The sequence below is a fragment of the Colobus angolensis genome, unplaced genomic scaffold, assembly GCF_000951035.1.
Source record: "Colobus angolensis palliatus isolate OR3802 unplaced genomic scaffold, Cang.pa_1.0 Scaffold16, whole genome shotgun sequence".
In the NCBI taxonomy this organism is placed as follows: Eukaryota; Metazoa; Chordata; class Mammalia; order Primates; family Cercopithecidae; genus Colobus; species Colobus angolensis.
The window spans coordinates 3,631,931-3,642,898 of NW_012114710.1; the positions used below are offsets into that span (position 1 = coordinate 3,631,931).

General features: G+C 41.2%; 1 pseudogene across 1 annotated transcript; it reads right to left on the minus strand.

Annotated features, from left to right (window-relative positions):
- Nucleotides 1-2,917: 2,917 nt before the first annotated feature.
- Nucleotides 2,918-4,262, minus strand: LOC105508222 (annotated as a pseudogene). The gene has a single exon (XR_001001225.1). The product of XR_001001225.1 is annotated as a heterogeneous nuclear ribonucleoprotein A1-like (transcript).
- Nucleotides 4,263-10,968: the final 6,706 nt, after the last annotated feature.

Consider the following 10,968-nt stretch of genomic DNA (forward strand, 5'->3'; position numbering starts at 1 on the left):
ATTTAGAATAGGGTTTGTGGTGGGAAAACTGTTCTTGTTGTAGTTCAACATAAAGTCATTATTTGAATGAAATCTAATGAGTTAAGGCACTAGGTTTGAATTAGAGAAAGTTCCAGGATATTTAAAGCATGACACGAAAGTAACAGTTCTAAAGATAAGAAAGAACAAGCACCAATTATTAAATTAATGACAACAGCATGGTCAGGCAGGCAGATATTGAGATCTGTGTGCTGTGGGCTACAGAAAGGCAACCCAATGAAGGAAAGAAAGAGAGAGAGAGAGAGAGAGAGAGAAAGAGAAAGAGAGAAAGAAGATTCTTAGAGAATGCATAAGGCAAAATCAGGGAAACTCAGTTCAGTCATCAAGTCTAAGACAAGGAGAAAGTGCAAAACTGAAAAAGGCAAGAACCAGGAGACAGACAGCTAAGAACTCTAATATTATTATATCATAGTTCAAAAAAGATCTTGATCGATGTTAAGTAGCCATTTGTCTTCCCTTCTAATAAGGACTAATAACTCTTAAACTATAAGTAGACTATACTTCCTTAACATGATAAAGAATGTCTGACACTAATAGCCAAGCTTATGTTTAAGGGGAAATACTTAAGATGTTCTCATCAAATTTAAAAAGTCAGAGAAAGGTACCAAAGAAAGGTACCTGTTATTAACTAGCTTTTGCCTGGAAGTTATAGTCAACACATTAAGTTGAGAAAAAGAAAGGAAGTATAAATGTTGGGACTTGGGTGATGTCGTCATGGAAGTTTGCTGCTGGGAGTGCTCTCAAGAGAGAACTTGCTGTTCAGCTGCACAAAGTGCAGTTAGCTGATGATCTCCGCTTCTAGTAACTTCAGGTTTACCTCAGTTTCCCAGGCAACTCCTGGTCAATGATGGACCATTGCTGCTCAAAGTGGAATTCCTCTAATAGACATTTCCCCTGTCTGGAGCTGCTAAGTGGATTGGCTGAGACTGGGTTGGGTCTCCATCATAGCTGGAGACCCTCCATGTCCAATTTTTCTTCCTTCCCCTTTTACTTTTCATGGGTGTTAGACCCATGCACTTTTTTCATGTTAACTCTATTTCAGTGTCTGTTCCTCAGAAGACCAACTGACAGTTTTGGTAGCAATAGTAACCCAGGAAAGCAGGAGATATGATAGGGCTCGAGGACTGAATCATTCACTGCTGCCTGGCAAGGATGTGGGACATAGACACTACGGCAAGAAGTAGCAGCCCAATTGCTAAATCTGGTAGAATTGCCTGGTTGTTACTAAGTTGCACCGATGCCTTACAGAGGAATAATGAAAAGTTGGAGGCAGTTAACAAACAATTGAATATCGACAGAGGCTTTTTGTGGTTTTCAGACACTTACTTCTTGCAGTCTGTGAGCAGAATAAGCTGAAGACCAAGTCAGGATTTAATAGAGTTGCCAAGCTCCTAAGATGATTGACTAGTCCATGAAAGGGATGTATGCAAGGACTAAGAGCCTTGTTGAAAACACATGGGACCCTGACACTTGAAATAGAGACATCTGGATTGATGCCCCCAAAGATTTTGGCCCATCAGACTCCATTGACTCCTCAGTATTACAGTTAGCTCACTCATTCCTTCTAAGAGTGGGCACTCTCCCCAGTTGGGAACACACTGTAGAGACATCTTTCCTACAAAGCAGTAGATTTCCTCCTTAGGATCCATTCTCATCTCTTCTCCTAGCCACAAGGTTGATCATTTTGGTTGAGTTGCAGCAAAATCCAGCTAGGGACACACTGTGCCTTATAAAGGAGGAAAGGGTGCTGCAAGAATTAGTTGGCATTAACTGCTAGGAGCGGGGAGAGACTCTAGGGGACTGAATTTGAGGTTGCTTGATCAAGAGGTCTAGAACGTGAGACTGGATAAGAGTGAGATTATTAATGTGGGAACTTTCTCTCAAGATACAGGATTTAATATCCTGGCAAAGACCTTAAAAGCCTTCTGAAAACAGTGACCCATAGTTTAGATGACTGAATTACTGTGGCACATAATGGAAGGAGTTAAAAGCCCATGGAAATGGGCATTTTGGATGAATTCTGCACGGCCAGAAAGCCCATCTAAGAAGTATGTTCTACAGGAGTCTGGGGCACACACCATGCCCAGGTGAGAGAGGCACCAACATCACTAAGTTCAGTGGTAGCTGACAGGCTGAAAAAATGAACAATGGCCCCTATGAAGAGCTTGAGAAGACAAACCCCAATCTTTTTAGCATTTGTCCCAGAATGGTCAGAACTTCATCAATAATGGCCAGCTTCCTTATTTTTGCCTCTGATTCCAACTCAGACCAACCACAAGAAGCCAAATCTGCTCATCAAACCAATCTCATAGGACACCTCACTTCTAGTTAACCTGCCTCCAGGTTCCTCATGCCAACAACCTCCAAACAGCATACTTGAAGCCTTCCCTTATTTTTCATTACAAATCTTTTTGCTCCCCTGCCTGACTTTGAGTCTAGGCCAAACACAAGTGATGGTGACTGACTCCCTTGTAGCAAGCTCTGTTTATTATCACTTGGGTGGTCTTCAGCTGTTTTCACTTGGCTCTCCTCTGCAGGCATAGGCTGATGGTAGGAGAGGCTCTCACAATCCTAATGGATACTAATGAGGATGAGGGAGTTCCGAAGCTACAGAGGGCAAGGTTGAATGGCAGCCAAGAAGGCTGAACTTACAGAAAGTTGTGGAGAGATAGTTAAGAGAATATAAATAACAATGCTAGGGGAAGAAATAGGAAAAGAATCAAAGAAGGTATTGCCCAATACATATATTTAATCATGAAAAGCAATCATGAGGAAGTGAAATATCTCTGCAAGGAAAACTACAAAACACTACTGAAAGAAATCATAGACGACACAAACAAATGGAAATATATTTCTTTATTTTTTTTTTTTTAAAAAGACATTTATTCAGCGTCACGATCAGACAGTTACATTTAGCAATCAACAGCATGGGTGCAAAAAAAAAAAAAGTCTACATTAAAACCCTTGGTTGGAATGCTTTACACTTTCCACAGAACAGAAACTAAAATAACCTGTTATACAATTAGTCACAAATACAGTCCTCGAGTTTTTTGCCCATACACATGAGTATTTGTCTAAAACATGTCTTCTTTGTAGCAGCTAGGCCCTGCCACCACTGTGCTTGGCTGAGTTCACAAATCTGTTGTAACCTGTAGCTTCCCTGTCACTTCTCTGGCTCTCCTCTCCTGCTAAGCTTTGTTTCCTAATTAAAATCTTCTGCCACTGCCATAGCTACTGCTGCTGCTGGAACCGCCATAGCCACCTTGGTTTGTGGTTTTGCAAAGTATTGGCCTCCACCGCCGTAGGGGCCAGAGCTTCTGCCTCCAAAATTTCCTCCCTTCATGGGTCCAAAATTTGAAGACTGATTGTTGTAATTGCCAAAATCATTGTAGCTTCCACCACCTCCAAAATTGCTTCCATCATTACCAAATCCATTATAGCCATCCCCACTGCCACCATATCCACCACCACCACGGCTGCCACCAAAGCCACCACAACTACTGAAGTTTCCTCCACGACCGAAGTTGTCATTCTCACTGAAACCACCTCCACGACCACCACCAAAGTTTCCAGAACCACTTCGACCTCTTTGGCTGGATGAAGCACTAGCCATCTCTTGCTTTGACAGGGCTTTCCTAACTTCAACAGTTGTGGCCATTCACAGTATGGTATTTCTGAATGACAATCTTATCCACGGAGTCATGGTCATCAAAGGTTACAAAGGCAAAGCCCCTTTTCTTGCCACTGCCTCGGTCAGTCATGATTTCAATCACTTCAATTTTCCCATACTGTTCAAAATAATCTCTTAGGTGATGTTCTTCAGTGTCTTCTTTAATGCTACCAACAAATATCTTTTTCACAGTTAAGTGGGCACCTGGTCTTTGAGAATCTTCTCTTGAGACAGCTCTCTTTGGTTCCACAACTCTTCCATCCACCTTGTGTGGCCTTGCATTCATAGCTGCATCCACCTCCTCCACAGTGGCATATGTGACAGACCCAAAGCCCCTGGAACGCTTGGTGTTTGGATCTCTCATTATCACACAGTCCGTGAGCGTTCCCCATTGCTCAAAATGGCTCCTCAGACTCTCATCGGTTGTTTCAAAGCTCAACCCTCCAATGAAGAGCTTCCTCAGCTGTTCGGGCTCTTTAGGAGACTCTGACTTAGACATGACGGCAGGGAGAAGAGAGACTTTAACGATGCTTCTTCGGCAGCGTCCACGGGCCGGAAATATATTTCAACGCTCATGCATGAGAAGAATCAGCATTGTGAAAATCTATAGATTCAATGCAATTTCCACCAAAATACCATGATCATTTTTCACAGAACTAGAAAAAACAATCCAAAAATTCATATAGAACAAAAATGAGCCCACATAGCCAAAGCAGTATGAAGCAAAAAGAGCAAATCTGGAGGCTTCATATTATCCAACTCCAAATTATACTACAAGGCTATGGTTACCAAATCAGCATGGTACTGGTATAAAAATAGGCATGTTGACCAATGGAACAAAATAGAGAACCCAGGAATAAAACCAAATACTTACAGCCAACTGATCTTCAACAAGGAATAGAAAAACATAAATTGGAGAAAGGATACCCTATTTAATCAATGGTGCTGAGAAACCTAGCAAGCCACATGTAAAGAAGAAAAGTGGATCCCCATCTCTCACCTTATACATAGATCAACTCAAGATCCCAAGACTTAAATCTAAGACCCGAAACCATAACAATTCTAGAAGATGGCACCAGAAAAACTCTTTTGGACATTGGCTTAGGCAAAGAATTCATGACTAAGACCCCAAAGGCAAATGCAACAAAAACAGAAATAAATAAATGGGACCTAATTAACTTAAAAGACTTCTGCACTGCAAAAGAAATAATCAGCAGAGTAAACAGACAACCCACAGCGTGGGAGAAAATGTAAGCAAACTATGCATCTGGCAAAGAACTAATATCCAGAATCTACAAGGAACTCAAGAAAAAAAACAAATAATTTTATCAAAAAGTGGGCAAAGGAAGTAGACATTTCTCAAAAGAAGATGTACAAATAGCCAATAAACATATGAAAAAATGCTCAATAATCATCAGGGACATGCGAATTAAAACCACAATGAGATATCTCCTTACTCCTGCAATAATGGCCATAATTAAAAAGTCAAAAAACAATAGATGCTGATGTAGATGTGGTAAAAAAGGAACACTTCACACTGCTGGTGGGAATGCAAATTAGAACAACCACTGTGGAAAACAGTATGTGAATTTCTTTCTTTCTTTCTTTCTTTTTTTTTTCCCTAGACAGTCTTGCTCTGTCGCCGAGGCTGGAGTGCAGTAGTGTAATCTTGGCTCACTGCAACCTCTGCCTCCCAAGTTCAGGCAATTCTCCTGCCTCAGCCTCCTGAGTAGCTGGGATTACAGGTATGCACCACCACATCCAGCTAATTTTTTTGTATTTTTAGTAGAGACGGGGTTTGCCTTGTTGGCCCAGGCTGATGTCAAACTCCTGACCTCAGGTGATCCACCTGCCTCAGCCTCCCAAAGTGCTGGGATTATAGGCTTAAGCCACCATGCTTGGCAGTAATTTCTTTTCTTTTTTTTTTTTTTTTGAGACGGAGTCTTGCTCTGTCGCCCAGGCTGGAGTGCAGTGGCTGGATCTCAGCTCACTGCAAGCTCTGCCTCCCGGGTTTACGCCATTCTCCTGTCTCAGCCTCCCAAGTAGCTGGGACTACAGGCGCCCACCACCTCGCCCGGCTAGTTTTTTGTGTTTTTAGTAGAGACAGGGTTTCACCGTGTTAGCCAGGATGGTCTCGATCTCCTGACCTCATGATCCGCCCGTCTCGGCCTCCCAAAGTGCTGGGATTACGGGCTTGAGCCACCGCGCCCGGCAGTAATTTCTTAAAGAACTAAAAGTAGAACTACCATTCAACCCAGCAATCCAACTACTGGGTATCTACCCAGTGGAAAAGAAGTCGTTATATGGAAAAGATATATGTACATGCATTTTTATAGCAGCACAGTTCACAATTGCAAAGATATGAAACTAACCTAAGTGCCCATAAACCAATGAGTAGATAAAGAAAATATGGTATATATACACCATGGAATACTACTCAGCCATAAAAAGGAATGAAATGATGTTTTTTGCAGCAACTTAAATGGAGCTGGAGGCCATTATTGTAAATGAAGTAACTCAGGAATAGAAAACCAAATATTGTATGTTCTCACCTATAAGTAGGAGCTAAGCTGTGAGAATGCAAAAACATAAGAATGAGGTAATGAACTTTGGGAGCTTGAAGGTGGGGAAGGTTGGGTGGAGGTGAGAGATAAGTCTACATATTGGGTACAGTGTACACTGCTTGGGTGATGGATGCACTAAAATCTCGGATATCACCATTAAAGAACTTATCATGTAAACCCAAACTACCTGTACCCCCAAAACCATTGAAATAATAAAAAAAGAAAAGCAATCATGGAAGAGTAGAAAAAGGAGGGCAGTCATCACAATAAAAAGTCATGATCTATTTTTGTAGTTATGGAACCTGAGCCAGTTTTCAGCCTCAGACTTCAGTGCCTGAAAGGGTGTCTGGTTTCCAGTGAGAAGGATTCTGCATCATCATGGCAAGTGCATATGGTAATAATTCCTCCAGTGCTTCCACAAGAGGACCTATGACTATATGGCTATTTACTTGGGTGGTTATATAATGGATTTACTGAATTTTACCACAGCCTCACTGGGTGGTCTTTTTCCTACCTCCTAAATATATAATTTGAATTGACAAACTTGGAAATTGGGTATTTTAGCCTGTGGAGTAAAGCTATGATCATGGGGAGGGCCAAGAAGAAGCCTTTGAAACTTCCTGCTCACATTTCTAGCTGAGATAATAAAAAGCAATAGCACACCATGGGAAGAAAGGTGAAAATTAGTGCCCCCTTAAGGATCTCAAGAATGTAGTAGTGATGGTCCCCACCATATCTTTATTTAATTAACCAGTCTAGTTTCTGCAGAAATTGGATAGATCCTGGAGAATGACTAGAGACTAACACAGACCCAACCAAGTCATAGCCTTGATTGTGGTGACTGTGGCAAAATGAATCTAGCTTGCTAGAGCAGACTAATATGCCTTTGTTACTCAATATGTAGCCATTGATTTGGTGATGAGGCTCTTTTCTTTCCCTATCAGGGAAGAGGCTGGAAACAGTTTACATCCATATACAAGGATGAAAAGCAACATACATTTGTAGTTTTTCCTCAGGGGTATTTTAGGTTGTCTGCCCTGTGCGTTAATATAGTCTGAAAAGATATAGACTGCTGGGACATCCTGCAGAATATCCACTGACTTATTACACCAGTGACATCATGCTGGTCAGGCAGTATGTGCAAGAGAGGTTAGTTAGCATGCTGGAGGCCCTTGGTGCCCAATCCAAAAGGTGGTAGATAAATTCTACAAAGACTTAAGAACATGAAGCTTTGGGAAAATTGTTATGGGTCCAGTGGTCACAGGGGCAGGCTGGGACATCTCCAAAATACTTGGGAGATGGCAACTTGCGTCATCTACCATGCACTGCCACAAAGAAGGAAGTACATGTCTGTTAGGTTTTCTCAGGTACCAGAGGATCACATTCCACATCTAGGATTACTGCTCCAGCCCATAAATCACAAGATTCAAGAGGCTGTCAGTTTTGAGAAGGGTGTGGAACAAGAAAGGGTTCTGCAGCAGGTTCAGATGGTGGCATAAGCAGCTTTGTCATATGGGCATGTAATCTGCAAACCTAAATAATCACGCATCTGGAACTGCTTTTATGAGTTGGGTTCTATTGACCCATCATGCCATACAATTAGGTGAGCACAGCAGCAATCCATCATAAGGTAGAAATGGTGTAGCCAAGATCATGGCCAGAGGGCATAAGTAGCCCAGACCCCATGACACTCATCATGGTTTCACCCAACCCATCCCTTAACTCAAACATGGCTATATGGTGGGAAGACAAGGTGGGAAGAGAGCCGAAAGAGAAAGAAAATCCCTGAGGTTGGTTTATCGATGCGTTGGCTTGGAATTTGAGCCCACGCTGAACATAGATGGCAGCAGCAATACGGCCACATGCAGGGGAGGCCTTGAAAAGTAATGCTGAGAAAAAAAATCTTCCCATAGTAGAGCTTTGAGCAGTGTACTTGGTTATCTACTTTGTGAGGAATAAAAACTGGCTTGAAGTGATAATATATACAAACTTCTGGGCAATGATGAATGGCCTGACCAACTGGTCAAGGGCCTGGAAGGGAAAAGATTGGAAGATCAGGTGTAAGATCTGGGCTAGAAGTATGTGGTGGAAAAGATGGAAGCTGGCATGAAATGTGATTTTTGTATTACATGTTAATTAATGCTTACCTGTATGCATATACCATTGAAGTGGCATTGAAACAAAACAAGTAGACAAAGCGACTCAGACAGTTGACATTAGCCGGCTTTTGTCATTGGCCATTTCAGAACTGCACGCTGGCCCCATGAATGAAGAGGCCACAGAGGCAGAGATGAAGGCTACACATGTACAGGCATACAGGTAGCTGAGACCAGCTACATGGTCGCAAGTTGACTTCACTGGAGTCTTTTTGTTCTGGAAGCACTAATGATTTGCTCTAACAGGAATAAATACTTATTCTAGACATGAGTTTGTCTTTCTTGCCTACAGAGCCTCAGCCAGCACCAATTATCTGGAGGCTTTCTGATCCATAGCATTTTACTATTTTTTTCTTTCTTTCTTAGAGATTGGGTCTTGCTTTGTTGCTCAGGCTGGACTTGAATGGGCTTAAGTGATATTGCTGGCTCAGCCTCCTGAGTTTCTGGGACTACAGGCATATACCACTGCACCTGGCCTGATCCATAGCATTTGTGCAATGAAGGATATGGGAAAATACAATTGTTATCGTGGGATCTACTGGTTGTATCACACACTACACCATCCAGAATCTGCTACCCTAATTGAGCACTGGAATAGCCTGTTGAAGATACAGCTAAAGTGCCACTTTGGGGACAATACTCTGTAAGTGTGGGGTTCCTTGATTAGAAACATAAGGAACCCCACAGATTGCTATTTAACTGTAGACTAGACTGTTGACATTCTCAGGGCTATAACTTCATTCCAGGCCTCTGGAATGTGGCTTCCCTATACAATGTAATACAGTATACCTTAAAATTCAGCGACCTCCCATTCAGTGATAAAAGAACAGCAAAGCTAAACAGAGATACCAGTGTTAGCGCCTTCGTGCTTCACCAGAGTGCTCCTCCCTGCCACCTTCTTCTACAAACCCTTCTCTCCCGTTATTGCTCTAGGTGAGACCACACTACAGTACACACAGTTCAAATTAACATACAAACAACATTACAAATGATGACGTGTTTTGGAACTTTAGGGTGACTCTGAAGTGCTCAAAACTATAAATGTTCTATTTGCTGAAGTTAAGATCCCACTGAATTGTGATTGCAGATTCTTTTGATTAAATGCTAGCCTTTTCAATTGCATAGGTTTCTCTAGAGTCATAGCAATCTTCCAGCTCAGGTCTCTCATGCATTCCATTTGGAATAATGGAATAATTATTCTATTATTTGGAGGAATAATTTCCCATCTTTGCATTCACGTCTCTTGTAATAGTATGTCTTTTAGAGGATAAAATAAATATATGTGATGCAAACAATAGCAAGTTGGGACAATGTATTTCATATATATAAATGTAATTTGTTGGTGTGACACATATGTCTACCATATGCTTGGTCCATCTTGTTTGGAAGCAGAACCATTTATTGTGTGATAAGAAGTCCCACCTCCAGTATTCATTTGGATCTTAAGGTTATTAGAAACGTATTCTTACTTCCAAAATGATTGCCTTGTTTTAAACCCAGCTGTGTGTAAGTTATTATTAATCCCAAACCCAGAAGGAAATACTTATCTTTACATATGTGGTTATTTTGTTGGAAATAGAATCAATATCAGATGATTTTTAAAGAGAATGATTATATTCTTAAAGAAATCTGGAAGAGTGTGATGCTGCAAAGAGATATTAAGACTACATAAGGAAAATTGCATATTAGCTCACTAAATTAGCATCAAAATGACTTACTTTACCTCTTACGTTTTTAGAAAGGTTCTGTTAAACAACCGTGGTATATTTTATTTGTTATTATTCAATGCTAATTATTTTCACTGGGCTCTTAAAATAGTTTAAAAATTTCCAATTGTACTATTCCTCTGCAAAAAAGAACAGTCAGTGAAATAAACAATTCCATAAATATGGTTCCACCAAAGATAGACAACATGCACAAGACACAGAATTTGTCTTGGTGGAACTCACTATTGGGTTAAAGTAGGACTCTTGCTCATTAATCGCTATTTCAGAACTAACCATAGAATATAGCAAATGATATACTTAGGGATTAATGTCAAGTGCCAATGAGGAGCCACAGGGCCCTAGTGCAAAGAAAAGTTACAAAGCCTCATTTTCTGTGGAGTCAAGAAGAAAGAAAAGGGAGACAATCTCAGACAATGTCGGTAGTGGGAAAGAACATAAGACACTTCTCAAGATGACTGAGTAATCAACTACTCTCTGTTTTGAGATGGGAGAGATAAGTCTTCTATCCAGAAATGCTGGCTTTCAAGGGGACTTTCTTGACAGAGAGGGCCAGGTAGTCCCAAGGAAATCTGCTTGGCTCTGGGGAGCATCATCCACTTTCTACAAGCTGACTAGCTGGGCACTTACCATTTGCTAGGTACCCTGCTAGGTGCTGTGAGGGTTACAAAGATAAATAAAGGGCAAATTAACTTTTTTGTGTGTTTCTACTTTGTGTCAAGCCCTTGTTAGGAAATCTGTGAAATAAGCTTTACAGTTGCCATTTTTACACATAGGGAAATGGGGGTTTGGAGAGGTTAAGTAGTGTGCTCCAA